Source organism: Loxodonta africana, chromosome 3, assembly GCF_030014295.1.
Source record: "Loxodonta africana isolate mLoxAfr1 chromosome 3, mLoxAfr1.hap2, whole genome shotgun sequence".
Lineage (NCBI taxonomy): Eukaryota > Metazoa > Chordata > Mammalia > Proboscidea > Elephantidae > Loxodonta > Loxodonta africana.
In genome coordinates this window covers 146720955-146739323 of record NC_087344.1, presented here as the reverse complement: position 1 = coordinate 146739323, position 18369 = coordinate 146720955, and the positions used below count along the sequence as shown (strand labels likewise).

The 18369-nt window shown below is 38.4% G+C and overlaps 1 protein-coding gene across 13 annotated transcripts in view; it reads right to left on the bottom strand.

The window, feature by feature from the left end:
- ZNF644 (zinc finger protein 644) overlaps positions 1 to 17113 on the bottom strand; it is a 211262-nt gene extending 194149 nt beyond the window's left edge. For 3 of the 13 annotated variants that reach the window (XM_064282323.1, XM_023558424.2, XM_064282324.1), the window contains exon 1: positions 16833 to 17112. The gene's annotated coding sequence lies outside the window, so the exon portion shown is untranslated. The other 10 variants (XR_010321466.1, XM_064282325.1, XM_023558423.2 and 7 more) reach the window with 8 other exon arrangements.
- Between the last annotated feature and the right edge of the window lie 1256 nt (positions 17114 to 18369).

Here is an 18369-nt window from a genome sequence, read left to right as displayed (position 1 = left end):
ACTCTGTGTATTCCTTCCATCGTCTTTTGATGCTTCCTGTGTCATTTAATATTCTCCCTGTAGAATCCTTCAGTATTGCAACCCGAGGATTGTATTTTTTCTTCAGTTCTTTCAGCTTGAGCATGTTCTTCCCTTTTGGTTTTCTATCTCCAGGTCTTTGCACATGTCATCCGTAATAGTTTGTGTTCTTGAGCTGCCCGTTGAAATCTTCTGCTCAGCTCTCACTTCATCATTTTTTCCTTTTGCTTAAGCTACTTGACATTCAAGAGCAAGTTTCAGAGTCTCTTCTGACATTCATTTAGGTCTTTTTTTCCTCTCCTGTCTTTTTAATGACCTCTTGCTTTCTTCATGTATGAAGAAAGCTTTCCCATCATCTCTTTCCACAGATGTAGTCAATTTGATTCCTGTGTACTCCATCTGGCGAGGTCCACGTGTATTGTCACCGTTAATGTTGGTGAAAAAAGGTATTTGCAATGAAGAAGTCGTTGGTCTTGCAAAATTCAATCATGCAATCTCTGGCATCATTTCTATCACCAAGGCCATATTTTCCAACTACTGATCCTTCTTCTTTGTTTCCAATTTTTGTGTTCCAATCACCAGTAATTATCAGTGTAACCTGATTGCATGTGTGATCAATTTCAGACTGCAGAAGTTGGTAAAAATCTTCAGTTTCTTCATCTTTGGCCTGAGTGGCTGGTGCATAAATTTGAATTGATAGTGGTACTAACTGGTCTTCCTCATAGGCATATGGATGTTATCCTATCACTAACAGCATTGTACTTCAGGATAGATCTCGAAACGTTCTTTTTGATGATGAATGCAATGCCCTTACTCTTCAAGTTATCATTCCCAGCATAGTAGACAATAGGATTGTCCAATTCGAAATGTCTAGTACCAGTCCATTTCAACTCACTAACACCTAGGGTATTGATCCTTACACATTCCATTTCATTTTTGACAATTTCTAGTTTTCCTAGATTCGTACTTTGTACATTTCAGGTTCCGGTTATTAATGGGTGTTTGCAGCTGTTCTTTTCATTTTGAGTCATGCCACATTAGCAAATGAAGGTCCCGAAAGCTTGACTCCATCCATATCATTAAGGTCTTCCTTAATGATATGGCTCTTCCCTCGTCCCATCTTGAGTGCCTTCTAACCTGAGGGACTCATCTTCCAGCACTGTATCTGACAATGTCCTGCTGCTATTCATAAGGTTTTCACTGGCTAATTCTTTTCAGCAGTAAACCACCGGATCCTTCTCCCTAGCCTGTCTTAGACTGGAAGCTCAGCTGAAACCTGTCCGCCATGGGTGACCCTGCTGGTATCCGAATACCGGTAGCATAGCTTCTAGCAACACAGCAACACACAAGCCCCCAAAGTAGAACAAACTGACAGACTCATGGGGGATACTAACCGTGAGAACAGTAAAAATGTGAACTTGTGATAATAAAACATACTATCTTAAAACTCTCAGACTCTACTAACTCCTAAAATTCTCTATCTTTTTAACTTTAATAAAAACAGGAAAACAAATTTTTTTAATTGTTACTTCTGTATTTTTTTTATATTTTTCTAGTTCTTCTATTTTAAGGATAGTCTTTATTATAAATCACAGTATATATTCAATTTAGGAACTCTTAAAAACTCAAGTAAAGACAAACATCTTACATCTTAAATATCAAAAAAATTACTACACAGAGGGAACTACATTTTAGGTTCCCCCCCCAATAAAATCAGATTGTAATTTACACAAATATCTATTTAAAATCAAATTTAAACAGAAGTGTTGTTGTTGTTAAGTGCCGTCGAGTCGGTTTTGACTCATAGCAACCCTGGGCACAACAGAACGAAACACTGGTCCTGCACCATCCTTACAATCGTTGTTATGCTTGAGCTCATTGTTGCAACCACTGTGTCAATCCACCTTGTTGAGGGTCTTCCTCTTTTCCACTGACCCTGTACTTTGCCAAGCATGATGTCCTTCTCCAGGGACTGATCCCTCTTGACAACATGTCCAAAGTACTTAAGACGCGATCTCGCCATCCTTGCTTCTAAGGAGTATTTTGGTTGTACTTCTTCCAAGACAGATTTGTTCGTTCTTTTGGCAGTCCATGGTATATTCAATATTCCTTGCCAACACCACAATTAAAAGGCATCAGTTCTCCTTCAGTCTTCCTTATTCATCGTCCAGCTTTCACATGCGTATGATGCAATTGAAAATACCATGACTTGGGTCACTTTGACTCGGAATTGACTCAACGGCACTGGGTTTTTGTTTTTTGGGTCAGGTGCACCTTAGTCTTCAAGGTGACATCTTCCCTTTTCAACACTTTAAAGAGGTCTTTTGCAGCAGATTTACCCAGTGCGATGCATCTTTTGATTTCTCGACTGGTGCTTCCAGGGCTCTTGATTGTGGATCCATGTAAAAGGAAATCCTTAACAATTTCCATCTTTTCTCCATTTATCATGATGTTGCTTGTTGGTCTAGTTGTGAGGATTTTTATTTTCTTTATGTTGAGGTGCAATCCATACTGAAGGCTGGGGTTTTGATCTTCATTAATAAGTGCTTCAAGTACTCTTCACTTTCGGCAAGCGTGTGTCATCTGCGTAACGCAGGATGTTAATGAGTCTTCCTCCTATCCTGACTCCCTGTTCCTCTTCATATAGTCCAGCTTCTCGGATTATCTGCTCAGCATACAGACTGAATATGTAAGGTGAAAGAACACAACCCTGACACACAGCTTTCCTGTCTTTAAACCAATCAGTAATTCCTTGTTCTGTCTGAACAACTGCCTCTTGATCTATGTAAAGGTTCCTCATGAAAACAATTAAGTGTTCTGGAATTCCCATTCTTTGCAATGTTATCCATAATTTGTTATGATCCACACAGTCAAATGCCTTTGCATAATCAAGAAAACACAGGTAAACATCCTTCTGGTGTTCCCTGCTTTCAGCCAGGATCCATCTGACATCAGCAGTGATATCCCTGGTTCCACGTCCTCTTCTGAAACCAGCCTGAACTTCTGGCAGCTCCCTGTCAATATACTGCTGTAGCTGTTTTTGAAAGATCTTCAGCAAAATTTTGCTTGTGTGTGATATTAATGATATTGTTCTATAATTTCCACATTTGGTTGATCACGTTTCTTGGGAATAGGCATAAATATGGATCTCTGCCAGTCAGTTGGCCAGGAAGCTGTCTTCCATATTTCTTGGCACAGACAAGTGAGCACCTCATTTGTTGAAACATCTCAATTGATATTCCATCAATTCCTGGAGCCTTATTTTTCGCCAATACCTTCAGAGCAGCTTGGACTTCTCCCTTCAGTACCATCGGTTCCTGATCATATGCCACCTCTTGAAATGGTTGAACATCGACTAATTCTTTTTGGTATAATGACTCTGTGTATTCCTTCCATCTTCTTTTGATGCTTCCTGCGCCATTTAATATTTTCCCCAAAGAACTGTTCATTATTGCAACTCAAGGCTTGAATTTTTTCTTCAGTTCTTCCAGCTTGAGAAACGCCAAGCATGTTCTTCCCTTTTGGTTTTCCATCTCCAGCTCTCTGCACGTCATTATAATACTTTACTTTGTCTTCTCAAGCTGCACTTTGAAATCTTCTGTTGTTATTTTACTTGACCGATTCTTCCTTTTGCTTTAGCTACTCCATGTTTGAGAGCAAGTTTCAGTGTCTCCTCTGACAACCATCTTGGTCTTTTCTTTCTTTACTGTCTTTTCAATGACCTCTTGCTTTCTTCATGTATAATGTCCTTGATGTCATTCCACAACTCGTCTGGTCTTCAGTCACTAGTGCTCAATGCGTCAAATCTATTCTCCAGATGGTCTCTAAATTCAGGTGGGATATACTCAAGGTCATATTTTGGCTCTCATGGACTTGCTCTGATTTTCTTCAGTTTCAGCTTGTACTTGCATATAAGCAATTGATGGTCTGTTCCATAGACAGCCCCTGGCCTTGTTCTGATATTGAGCTTTTCCATTGTCTTTTTCCACAGATGTAGTCAATTTGGTTCCTGTGTGTTCCATCTGGCGAGGTCCCTGCGTATAGTCACCATTTATGTTGGTGAAGGCAGGTATTTGCAATGAAGAAGTCGTTGGTCTTGCAAGATTTTATCATTTGATCTCTGGCATTGTTTCTGTCACCAAGTCTATACTTTTCAACTACTGATCCTTGTTTCCAACTTTCGCATTCCAATCATCAGTAATTATCAATGCATGTTCAATCAATTTCAGACTGCAACAGCTGATAAAAATCTTCTATTTCTTCATCTTTGGCCCTAGTGTTTGGTGGGTAAACTTGAATAATGGTTGTATTAACTGGTCTTCCTTGTTGGCGTATGGATATTATCCTGTCACTGACAGCACTGTACTTCAGGATAGATCTTGAAATGTTCTTTTTGACGATGAATGCAACACCGCTCCTCTTCAAGCTGTCATTCCCCGCATAATAGACTATACGATCGTCCGATTCAAAATAGCCAATACCAGTCCACTTCAGCTCACTAACGCCTAAGATATCCATGTCTATGCGTTCCATTTCATTTTTGACGTTTCTAATTTCCCTAGATTCATATTTTGTACATTCCAGGTTCTGATTATTAATGGATGTTTGCAGCTGTTTCTTCTCATCTTGAGTCATGCCACATCAGCAAATGAAGGTCCTGAAAGCTTTACTCCACCCACGTTATTAAGGTTGACTCTACTTTGAGGAGGCAGCTCTTCCCCAGTCCTGTGTTGAGTGCCTTCCAGGGGCTCATCTTCCAGCACTATATCAGATAATGTTTCGCTGCTGTTTATAAGGTTTTCACTGGCTAATAATTATCTCCTGTTTACTCATAACTACCATACCAATTAAAGTATTTCTAAAACCACAGCTAAAATGTACTATTATAACTTAAAATTCAGCATTATAATTACAAGCCCTTTTTACTATCGGAAACCCTGGTGCCGTAGTGGTTAAGAGCTACGGCTGCTAACCAAAAGGCCAGCAGTTCAGATCCACCAGGCGCCTCTTGGAAACTCTACAGGGCAGTTCTACTCTGTCCTATAGGGTTACTATGGCTCGGAATCAAATCGACAGCAATGGGTTTAGTGTTTTACTATTAATTTCAAGTACTTCTTACTTAAAAGTATCAACAATTTAGAAAATACCACTATACCATCACTTTCTTGGATTTTACTTAATTTTCAAACCAAACTTTATAGAAAAATACCAACTCAGTTTTTTTTATTTAAAAAAGGCATATATATCTCAATTACTGTTAATAACTCATTTGAAAATTGTACCACGAAGTAAGTTTATTTTTAATACAAGATAATAAAATTGTTCCATTCTTATTTTAATTTATAACTGCAAACTTACGAGTTTCAATATATCTGCTTTATTTTAAAACTAGTCATTCTCACTGTTCATACAGCACTCCCCTACTCCCAGCACCCAGCCCCAGAAAAGGATAATAACTTTTAACTGGTCTTCTTTATTTTAGTCTCTTCTCCAATCGTGTGCTACCTGACTGCAAAATCTCTCTCAATTTTCTTCATGCAATTCTGTTCAATGGCCTTCTATAAAATTCGTATTTCTAATGTCAAAGTAAACTTTTTAAAATTCCTCCAGTTCATGTCACTATCTTCTGAAGTACACTTTTCATTACATTCATTTAAAATAAGGCTGTACTTCAGCCAAGGAAAATACTTGCATTCCTCAATTCCCATCTCTGTGCTTTTTAACATGCCTTGTTTTACCCCAGCTGATATCCCCTTCCCTCTCCACCAATCCATAAAATCACTTTTTCAATATCTCTCATTATTTTTGCCAAGAGGCTTTATTAATTAACCTGGTCTTACTATTAGATCATTCATATTATTTTTTGTCAGCACAGTAATCTGAATGTTTCCTTATGAAGTGCTCTTCATGTTGTATCTTATTTAGACCACCAGCTCTTTGAAGCAGGAACCATATCCTGCGTTCTGTACGTATGTATCTCTACCCCTTGTGAGGTGTTAAGTGAACTTTATATAATAATTCAAATTGAAACATGTAAAGGTGGGGGGAAATAAAGCCCCACAAACAGGTTTTTTTCTGAATACAAAAAAAAAATCAAGTCTCTCAAAACTAATTTCAAATATGTCATTTTTGTTAAAGCAGGAAAACACAGAATACACTCTTGAATGTATTTTTTCCTACACACAAAACTCAATTTTTTAAAACTATTATTAATAGTACTCTAATAATTTTATAGAAGCCCTGATGGCACACTGGTTAAGCACTTAGCTGCTAACAGAAAGGTCAGCAGTTCAAACCCACCAACCACTCTGCGGAACAAAGTCTGCTTCCGTAAAGATTATATCCTTGGAAACTCTATGGGGCAGTTCTACTCTGTCCTATAGGGTCTCTATGAATCAGAACTAACTTGACAGCAGTGAGTTTGGTTTTAATAATTTTATGCTTGTGTTAGACTTTTCTACGTGTAGCAAAAAAAAAAAAAAAAAAAACGCTGTGTATAAAGTCTTAACATTTTGTAGATAATAAGCATATACTTTTTCAATGTCTAATCGATTTTGCTTTAGCCTTTTACACTTCACAAATACAAAACCTACACTGAGAAAAGTTGACAGATGAAGTTTTATTATTTCTTCAAGACAACTATTAAAATTCTTGGAGCAAGAGGATATTAAACAAACTTTAGTTCTGAGAATTTTAAACATATTACAAATTCCAAAAATAAAACTTCTTTATATAGTATAAATATTTTCATTCATACGGTCAAATGCATTCAAATCCAAATGTTAATTAAAAAATCTTTTCATATTTGATTCTACACAACTTACAAAATATATCCATTCCTCAAAGCTAGCACACTAGAATTCAAAAATACATATTTTCATTGCTATGTATTTTTACAATTTTATTATAATACATATTTGATTAAAAATTTCACATTTCTCTCAAAAGCACCAATTTAATATTGTTACACTATAATAAGGCTTCCACTGCTCAGTATTTATGAAAAAACAATGCTGCAACTATTAATTCCATTTGGAGAGAAAAAAACAATGACATAAGCACTAGATGTAAAAGTCCTGACCAACAATTCCATTTCAGTTTATAAAGTCTCCTTCATGGGTTTTAACCATTCAAGCATTTGTACAACTGCCCTTTAGGTAATATTCTAGTTATTTAGACATAAACATCAAAATCTTTCTGGTTGAGAAATGAATACTTACCTGTAAACAGAAATATACCAATTCCTACCCCTATAATCACAATCAGCAATACCTAAACACCATAACCAAACCTGAAATCTAACTTACATTCAGCCTGGAAGCTACTATTAAAGAAGCTCTAAAAGGCATCTATATAAGGAGGCAATCCAAGCCACTTCTTGGCTATATGCCTCTAGAATACTGTACTGAAAGCAAGCCAGACAACTATGCTATCTGTGGAGGCCACTTCAAATCTCTGCATTCTAAACAAATTTTGAAGTCACAGAAGTAACCTCTAAAGGGTTACTAATAATGAAAACTAACAAGCATCTCTCTGATCTTGGCATAAACCAACACTGGAAAAAACCAGAAGGGCCATAGTACTAAGTACCTGTCATCTCATTTACCTCCAGAACAATGCCAAACAAGGACCGAAAAGACAGAGATAGACTCAAGCACCAACTCTCGCTTTCCTTGAAAAGTTAAACAAGCAAAGCTAATTTATGGTGATAGAAGCCAACACAGTGGTTACTTCTGTTGAGGGGAAATTAACAGGAGGGGCCACAAGGCACCATACTAGGTGTTGAAAATATTCTATATCCTGATCTGCTTAGAGGTTGCCTGGGTGTGTTTATATGTAAAGTCAGTCAGTGAGTTGTACTCAGAAAAGTTGTGCACTTCAGTACCTATAAGTTATACCTAAATAAAACATTTAAAAACAAGTCCCCAATAACAAATTGATGCCCAAATCTAAAAATCTTTTCTCCAATCTCATCTTTTTTGGTACATCATGATATTGCTAACCACAGAACACCAATATTCCTTAAATGCAACTCTTTTTCCTTTGAAGATCCACAAGACTTTGTTAGTATGAAACATATCAGCATTTTCCTTTTTCGGCTTCATTTTAATTATCTTAAATATTGATACAATATTCAAGTGCTCATGTCCTGGCATGGGTTAGGCACCCTCCAACATCTTATTCTCGCTCTCTCATACATACTCCATACAAAATACAGACTGAATTCATTAAACTGGATTCAAATCACTCTATCATCTGATTTCACACTCTTATTTCCTGCCTTAATTCCCATCACTTCTTACTAGGAATGTCCTTCTCCAGCCTTTAGTCTTAACACTCCCTTTTCTCAGGCATCCTTTAAGGCTCAGTTCAATTTCTACTTTATCTTTTTCCTCCAAACTCCTATGGCACTTACTACCTATACTGCACTATCCTATACAGTAGCCATCAGCCATATGTAGCCATTGAGCACCTGAAGTCTGGCTGGTCTGAATTAAGATGTGTGTTAAATATGTAAAACACTCTGCATTTCAAAGACTTGGTATTAAGAAAAGTATGTAAAATATTTCTATTGATTACATGCTAAAATGATAATGTTTTGGTTATACCAAGATAAAAAAAAGTTAATAAAATTAATTTTGCCTGTTTCTTTTTTTTTAAATATGACTATAGAAAATTTAAGGAGCCCTGGTGGCGCAACAGTTAAGTGCTCGGCTGCTAACCAAAAGGTTGGTGGTTCAAACCCACCCACTTGGTCCATGGGAGAAATACCAGGTAATCTTCTCCTATAAAGGTTACAGCCTAGAAAACCCTACAGGGCAGTTCTACTCTATTACATGTGGTCTTTATGAGTTGAAAATTGACCTGATGGCACCTAACAAAAACAACATAGAAAATTTTCAGTTACGTTTGTGGCTCAACTTTTATTTCTATGCGGCAGCACTGACCTATACAATTTATTTATAAATGCCCCATAGATTATCTTTTAATATATAAATGTCATCCTCCAAATGAAAGTGCAAGGATCCAATATTATTTTTTCTTTTATAAACTAAAAATTATTATATTAGGAATGACTAACAATAAATCAACAGTACTGCAGTACCTATGTAATTTTAACATCACTTTTTAAACATTCTTATTAAAGAAACTTAAGGTATTCCAATGTATAAAAATAGAAGCAAAGTTATGTTTTCATATGGTTATAAGTGGAACATATCATCTACATTTTACCAGTACTCAATTCTGAGTTAAACGCCCTACAAGAAAGGATAGCCAGCATCATTAAACCTGTAGCAATCCCACAGAGTATTAGTTCTGATTAAGCTTGGTTTTTTTTTTTCTCATCTTAGTCTTCAGTAAAGAAAATGCAGCTTCCATTGTGGCCAATACTACTGTACCAATGTCCAGCAGCCAAGACAAAGAGCCTTTATACGGTGCTATGAATAAACAATGTGGGAAAAAATACCACTTGACATTAGGGTATGCAGAAAAATGCTTTTATAATGTTAAGTTTAAAAAGCAGGAGATATTACGTACAAATTGTATAGCAACTAGGTGAAAAAGTAGCTATGTAGGAAAAAAGGACAGGAAAAGATTAGAACTCATCTCTAGAATCAAGGCATGCCTAGGTTCAAAGTGTGGCTTCTCCATCATCTACTATCTACGTGACCTGAATATGAGTTTATTTCCTCATATGTAAAATGGGAATATATATATGTCATAGGATTATTATAAGGAACACATAGTACGTGATTAATGTCAGGCTTATCCCCCTTCCCTTAAATACTAATGACTGTATAGCGGTGATAAGATTGTGGTTGACTTTTCTCCTATGACTTTCCAAACTGCTGTAATATAATGAAAATGTGATATAATGAAAATATCTTAAGCATAAATAAAACTTCTAATATTTCGTACTTACGCCCCTCCTTGTGTGAACTTAAAAGCATTTTTACTAGCTCTTGTTCAAGAGCTTAAAATTTGTGTTTCTGGTGAGGGAGGTAGAGAGTAGAAGGAAAATTAAAGACAGAAAGTGGTTAAGTTTAAGACTATACTGGCACAGACATATATAAAACAAGGAAAAGTACAGAGCTGGAGAGGAAAATGACAAACGGAAATGTTATTTGGGGAAATTCTCCTGACTCAAACTATACAGTGAAAATGTAATATTCTCCTCTTCAATCTAGCTACTATTCCAGCCACTCCTCACCCTCATTTAGGGCTTCCATGTACATTACATACAAATTCACACAGTTACTCCCCTTCTCTCTACTAATGGTCACTGCCACCCTCATGGTCAAAAATTTAAAGAGTGAAGAAATTTAGAATGTTGCAACAAAGACAAACCAACACATTGGTTGGGAAATAACTGAACTAAAATACACTCATTCCCAAGTATATCTACTCAGCAGCTGACAGTCACAAAAGGGAATATGCTCCTGAAATACTCAACCTGGTTAGAACCAGAAAAGAAACACATTTGACTCCTGCCTCTGACTTCCTTCGTAACAACTCTGCATTTGTACACATAGATCTAAAAATGTGATATTAGCAAAAGTCTACAACTTCAAATAACTCACAGTTAAAAATTTCAAATTATACGAGAAACATGATGGCACTACGGTTAAGCATTTGGCTGCTAACTGAAAGGCTGGCAATTTGAATCTACCCAGCAGCTCTGTGGGAGAAAGACCTGGTGATCTGCTTCTGTAAAGATTACAGCCTAGAACCCTATGGGGCAGTTCTACTCTGTCACATGGGATCACTACTGAGCCAAAACAGACTCGACGGCACCCAACAACAACAACGATAATAACTATTATTATTACAACAGCTGGCATTTACTTAGCATTCATTGTGTGCCAGAGAAAGCTAAAGGACTTCACATGGATTAGTAATCTAAGCCTTTTACCTCTATGAAAGGTTATTTAATTCATTTGCTTAGTGCTCACACAGCGAGATTTGAACCCAGCAGTTTCATTTCAAAGTTTACATTTTTAAACCCAATATCATGCCTCTTTATTAATAAATGCATAAATACAAATGTAACTATGATTCTACATATATGTGTGTGTATAATATCCAATCAGTTAGTGTAAACAAAAGGTAACTAATTCTAAACTGGAAAAATATAAATTAGATCACAACATTGACATGCACAAACATGGTAATATACCGTCCACCACCAATAAATGGTGCCCTGAAAGTACTAGTTATAGTTAACATCTTCATGAAACTGATGAAAAAGGTCCATTAAGCTTGCAGATAAAAAGATAAACATCATGGACGACAGGATTAAAATGTTAATCTTTTCTTAAAAATTAGATAAAGTATATAATATAGGTAAGCATGCTTTGTAAACTATAAAATACTTTAATCTTAACACTTTATTAGGTGTTTTTTGTGTTACATTGTTTGGATCACAACATATTTAAGTTTCTAGAGTTTATACAAAAAATCTTTAAAAAGCTGTATTTCCAAGGTTAACTTAAATATATAATACACATACTAAAAGGCTTAATATATAAAATCTGTTTTTCACACAAACCAACTTCAATTCTACCACAATCTAGGCTAAGAGAATTAAATTTTAAAAAACAAATCACTTACCTAAACTGTTACCAAAGTTACTTACATCACCATAAACCAAATCCAAACCGAGTCAATTCTGACTCATAGCGACCCTATAGGACAGAGTAGAACTGCCCCATAGAGTTTCCAAGGAGCACCTGGTGGATTCAACCTGTCAGCCTTTTGGTTAGCAGCCACTACACTAACAGGGTTTCCTACAACACAGTTCTAAGAATTCCAAATGAAAAGGGAAGGCAAGAGCTTGCAGATAGAAGAGGTAGGGCAAAGATTAGTCAAGGGAAAGTGCAAAGGAAATCGCTTAGAAATTCTAACCTTAAGTCATTCTCACTTTCCCCTATCCAAAAGAAGTGCGAACTCATGCTGCTTCCGCCCTGGCAGGCTCCTCCTTCTCTTCCTCTTGAAATCCTCTGCTTTTCTCTTCACGGATAATCATCTCAAGGGACATTTTTTTTTTTTTTTCCTTGCTAACATCTCATCTCTTAATTGTCAAAAGCTTTCTTATCTTGAATTTTAAAGAACAAAAACATACTAACTCTTCATGATCACACAAGAGTTCCCATCAAGCTCACAGACACAGTAATTCCACAGTTTAATTTTGGCAAATCTGAAAAGAAATTAAATTTGACAGTGGAGCAAATGAAGCCCCAGAGACTAGCAATCCCTTTTTCACGGGGACTCCGTTTTCCGAAGAAAGGCGGTGAGTTGAATTTGGTGCTCTACTACTTTCTAGGTCTCATGTGATCTTTATGTTTGTTTTTTCAATAGAGAGAAGAGCAGAAATAATACTTTAGCCAGCCAGCAGGGTGAGCTAGTACTAGAATCAGTTGGATTACAGGCAATCCCCAGGTTATGAATGAGGTCCATTCCTAAATCTATCTTTAAGTCAAATTTGCAGGTAAATTGGTACATGCATTTATTATTTAGTGTCAGTTAGTCAAATGTTTGCCTTAGCATATAGTATATATTTTACCTTTCTATCCATATAAAGGAAACCCTGGGCATAGTGGTGAAGTGCTAAGGCTGCTAACCAAAAGGTCGGCAGTTCAAATCCACCAGGAGCTCCTGGAAAACCCTACAGGACAGTTCTACTTTGTCCTATAGGGTCACTATGAGTCGGAATCAACTTAACGGCTATGGGGTTTTTGGGTTTGTTTATGCACATATAACACTTAAGAAACTTGTAAAACCTCAAGATGTCTTCATGAGCATCACAAAATAATGCATGCGTTCATTATTAAAAAACCACTGTACTTAACTCAAATTTTTAATATAATAGGCTTTAAGGCAGTCTGTTCTTAAGTATGAGTTGCCCGTGAATCAGGCATCCTGAACCTAGCGACTTACCAGTCCATTCTTAAGTACAAGCTGTCGGTAAACTGGATGTTCATAACTTGGGGACTGCTTGTAATCTCATATCCCTCAAGTCAGTGGTGTAAATACAATGGATCTTGCACTATTAAAAGCATCTATTTCCCTCTAATGGGCCTGAAATCAAGAGACATCACTTTTAGAACTGCTTATTCAGTCAATACTACACCTAATAAGATTGTTCAAGTCTTTTAACTTCAGTAAATATATACAGATTCTCCATTTACATAACAAACTTTCTCTGTATGGAAAAATTAATGATAACGATTAAATGTAAAAACACTTAAAGCTCCTCTGGCTATCTATCCAAAGTATTATAAAGTATCCATTTTTCAGTCTCATGTTTTACTTTACAAGGTAATCAGTTAAAAAAAATTAACACTCTTTTTAAAGGCCTGATAAAACTAGTGTCCTACAAAATTAAACCAAAACACACTGCCATGGAGTCAATTTCGACTCATAGCGACACTACAGGACAGGGCAGAAGACCCCCATAGGGTTTCCGAGGCTATGAATCTTTCTGGAAGCAGACCGCCACATCTTTTTTCCATGGAGCCGCTGGTAGGTTTGAACTGCTGACCTTTTGGTTAGCAGCCAAGCGCTTAACCACTGCACCACCAGGGCTCCTTTTCCTTTCTACAAAATTAGGGCTGGATAATACAACACGTCAATCTATGCATTTGGTGCATGCTACTGTTGTCTTAAGATCTGCCTTAAAAGCAGTCACAAGAAAAGCATTCCCACAAGAACAAGATCCACTCTCTTCCTTCCTGGATCACATCCTGAGAAAAGAGTCTAAGTAAGTCACTCTAAACAAGTAACAGTGTATTTGAGATGAGAGAAAGATGCATCTCAACTTTTCTGACAGCCGATTTCTCTAAATTGCAGGTATCCCCACCACTTCTAGTGACTGTCCCTTTTAGTCTTTTCTTTTCCCCTCCTGCTATCCATTATAGTCTCGATTCAACCACAGCTAAAACTCTCCTTCTTACAACTTGGATGGCAAATTAAACCTGCAAAATGTTTAAGGTTTGCAGATGATGGGCTCACTTTATAACTACAAATAATCTGAGAGTAGTGCTAATTATCACAAGATTACAGTGCAATTAAATCCACTCACACAGTATTGAAAATTTAGAAATAGCTCATCAGCTTTCTTAAAAAAAATCACTTAAATACACCTTAAATGATTCATTAAAGTTTTAAAGCCTTAAAACAATTTAGCTGTTTTCGCTAAATTTCACATCCAAAGAAGTTACAGATCACTGTGGAATCCCGGCATAAATATTTTCACCATTTGTTGAATTTCCTAACAGATCTACTTCTCAGCAGTAGTGATAGTACTTAAGTCTTAAAAGTTGTTTTAGACAAAAGAAAAAGGACAATCTGAGTAGCATGTTCATTTATCCAACCAAAATGTTACAAAATTAAAGTGACTAGTGTCATTGTTGTCAGCATCTATCTCATTTCTTTTCTGTAATAACTCGTAACAATGACAATTATTTCAAAGATTTCAGGAAGTTTATCCAACTTTTTTTTTTTTTTCTTTTTTGGGTCCAGATTACTTTTTGCAAAATTACTTCAAAAGCAAAGCTGCTTTGAAATTTTGGTATTTTGCATCTGAATTTGTGTCACTGAAAGTTACTTTAAAAACTATGTCACCATATCACATTAAATAAAAATGTTTCTAACTTACTGTCACGGAAGTTCTCATTAATAGTATCTGACAAGTATTCACACATTCCTTTGTTTTGTTTTTAACCATTATTAGTTGCAGATATTTACCTTTTCACACCAATAATGTGACAAATAAAAAGTGCAATGGAGAAGAAGTTGGGAGGTAATTTTCCACTATGCGACCAACTTAATCATCTCTGGTCCTCAATGTATTCACTGTAAAGACCTAAAACTAGTTGTTCTCTGCATTTCCTTCCACTCTAAAAGTTTATGATTCAGTAACGTATTTTACAGATATTAATATACCTCCTATTCATTAATGCAACAAAACTGTTCTCTATCAAGAGAGAAGCGAAAAGGGAAGAAATACATATCAAAAAGAAACATGAAAAACAAAAGTTTTAAATAATAAGTTCACATTTCAATTGAATACAGAGATCTAAATAAAATGATCTAAATTTACATAGCCTTTCCATCAAGTAACTTTGTCGTCAATGTAGCCTGGCAAAAATAAAACATCAGCTTTTTCCAAATTCAGAATTGCAAATATTAGTTAATACCAATATGGAGGGCATAATATAGCCAGAAGTGCAGTCTACCTTTCGATTGTTGAATGTCCTAAAGCTTACACTGCCGTATACCAACGCATTAGTACTAGCCTAGCCTTCATGTTTCACCTATTAAAACGTCTAAGCTAAATTATAACCTCATTAAAAAAAAAACTATTTCCTTACCAAGCCTCCCAATGCAATACTGCTGCCATCAAATTCCCTGGATACTTACAACATGGCACCTGCTGTTTAGCAGGTTTCCCTTCTTTGAGGAACTTTAGCTGTCTGTTTTTTTAAATGCTTTCCTTCTTTTGGGACCAAAATGTAACTAAACTATAAGGGAGGGAATATACAGTTAAGGCAAGTTTAACCTGTCATCCAGATGCAACAAACCTAATGTTAGTCAGGACTGGCCAGAGCAGATGATGGTATTGGTATTTCAGTTAAAATTATTAACTTGTATGCAAAAGAGGTCTATCATTCATTCAGGCATCCGTGTTCATCTCCTTAGTACAGTTTAATGACCACACAAAATTTGAAATCTAAGCACTTAAGTTTATAACAACTAATTTTAAATCAATATTACTGAAAGAGTTCAAGAAAACTTTTTCACTAATGTTGCTAAACCATGGATGGATCCCAGCACGAGAGTCGTCTCTGGACGTCTGGTAACAAGAAACCTTTAGCTCCACCACCTAAGTTTCCAATCACTGAGAAGGGTCTGGGACAACTCATCTTCAGGCTCACGGGAGAAGTGGAGCACACCTGCTTTCCTCTGGCAGAGATTAAGCTCCCAGGGACACAAAGGCCAGGGACTCAGACCTGGAGAGGCAAAAAGCTTTAGCTGGACACCCACCAAGCCCCTGGCCACCCAAACACTTTGAGCGATTTACCTCTTGCTGTAACTTCCCAAGCACCTAGCGGCACAAGATCTTAAAGAACGGGGGAGGCGGGGATGGAAGCAGGGGGTGATGCGGTCCTGGTCCCATTTAAGGGGAGGAGTGTGTACAGTTAATGCCAGAGCCGGCGCTTCTGGCCAACACCGAGCAGCCCTGAGCAGACGGGTTGGTGACTACTCTCGGACCGCCCCGTTACTCAGTACATTGCAATGGCGACTGCCAGGCTCCCCTGGCCGCCAGATCTCGGCCCCTTCCCCCTACTGCTCACTGGCTGTTCGGCTTCATGTGACTAAACAAAACCCCCAAGTCGAGTGCCCAGCTCAGCCCCTTTGTGTCCGCTACCGGATCCACCGAGGCCATCGTGGAAAGGCTCCCCCCACCCCCTCCGCCGAGTCCCGCCCCGCGGCGGCGGCCGCCGCTCACCTCAGGTTCCGCCGCCCCCCGCGGCCGCGGCGGCCGCAGCCTCCCCGAACCCGGGGCCCCGGCTCCTTGTGTAGCACCAACTCCGCCTCCTCGGCCGCCGCCGCCATCTTAGCCTGTGCGGCAAAATGCGTCCTTTTGGATGGTTGGGACCCAGCCTAGGGCGTAGCTCCCCCGGCCCGAGCGCCGGAGGCCGGGTCCCCCAAGTTCTTCCACCACCCTCAGTCCCGCCGCCGCCACAGCCCAGAGGCCCGAAACCCACTTGGGTCCCAGCGAACCCGACCAAATAACCCCTGAAACTCACAGTTTGGTGCCGTGTGCGTCAAACCGGGGCGACGTTGGGAGCGCGCGGCGTCCCCGCGTCACACGCCGCTCAGTACGCTACTCGGCTCCAACTGCCCCCCTCCGCTCCCCGCTTTTCGCCTCCGGCCCCGGTTCCCATGGCGCAGGCGCGCCACTTTCCCGCCTCTGCCGAGCTGCGGGCCGCGGGGGTGGCCAGCGAGGAGTTCCTCGGCAGCTTCGCGCTGGTGGAGCGTCTGGGCCAATTAGACAAACGGGGGCAGCAGAAACAGTGCACCACTGTTCTCGGGTGCCAGAAACCAAACAAGGTCACCTCCCCCAGCTCTGACCTAATCACTCCCAAGGAGGTTCCCGCCCCAAAGTAGGCACGCTCCAAATATGGTGGTGCCCAAACTCTGCAAGACCCAAACACTAAGCAAGTCTAGGCCCTTTAAGGTGGAACAGACCCACATTTTATTTCCACAGTCACTAGCGTGACAAAATCCCTCTTATTTTTCTAGTGTTGAGGAAAGCAGCGAAAGAACTCAAGATTGTTTGCCAGTCAGGACTTCAACTGTGGAGTAATGGCAGAAGAAGGTTTTAGGACCTTAAGAGGACCAATTGTTGGAAGATGCTTGATGGCCAGAGGAAGCCTCAAGTGCCGCATCTCAATTAACAGAACAGCCCACCCTGTACCTAAAGAGGTATCCTGGGTTTGTTCCAATTTGACGCTGTGAGAATACTTTCCCCTTGTATTACTGAATGTGCCAGGGCTGTCCAAAATAAAGTTATATGAACAGCACCTTAGCTGCTGGTTAAAGCTTCAGAGAATCAGTAGGTCTTCAAAGAATCAGAGGATTTTGGATGGATATCTTTTTAACAAGCGTCCATCGCAGGATTCTGAGGACAGGGTTTCACTGATCACTCTTTGAGAAATAACCGACTAGCAGCTATTAGCTTTGCTTTGGAACTGAGCGAGTAAGAAGTTGCTAACATGTTTGACATGAACAAACAGTTCCTGAGAAATTCACTAGTCCTGCTTAATTAACAAATTTCCTTCTTTGAACCTGTTTTCTCGTCTTTAAAAAAAAAAAAGTTTTCATTAGTTTAGCAGCTGCAGTTTCTCCAAACCTTCAAGATGTATTACTTCTGAATACATCATAATTGCACTTATTTGATGGGAATGAGACTTTTTTTTCCCTAGAGGATGCTAGCTTCTTTGTCATTGTCAGCAAACATGGATTCCAAGCAATAGATATTTAACTAAACACTTAACACTTGCTACATTAGTTAATAACAATAGCTAACACCTTTGAGTGCTTACTATGTACCAAACATTGTTCTAATTCATTCAGTTTCATTACAACCTAATGAGGCAAACGGAAGTTAGGTAATTTTCTCAAAGTCACAGAGAGATGAACGTTTAGAGCATATTTGAACCAAGGCCATCTGACTCCAGAAACTGCTCACTTGCCCCAATACTTGCTATACTGGTATTTGGGCTCTCTCAAGATGCAAATTTTTCTTCCTCATTTACACAAATACTATCAGTTGCCATGGAG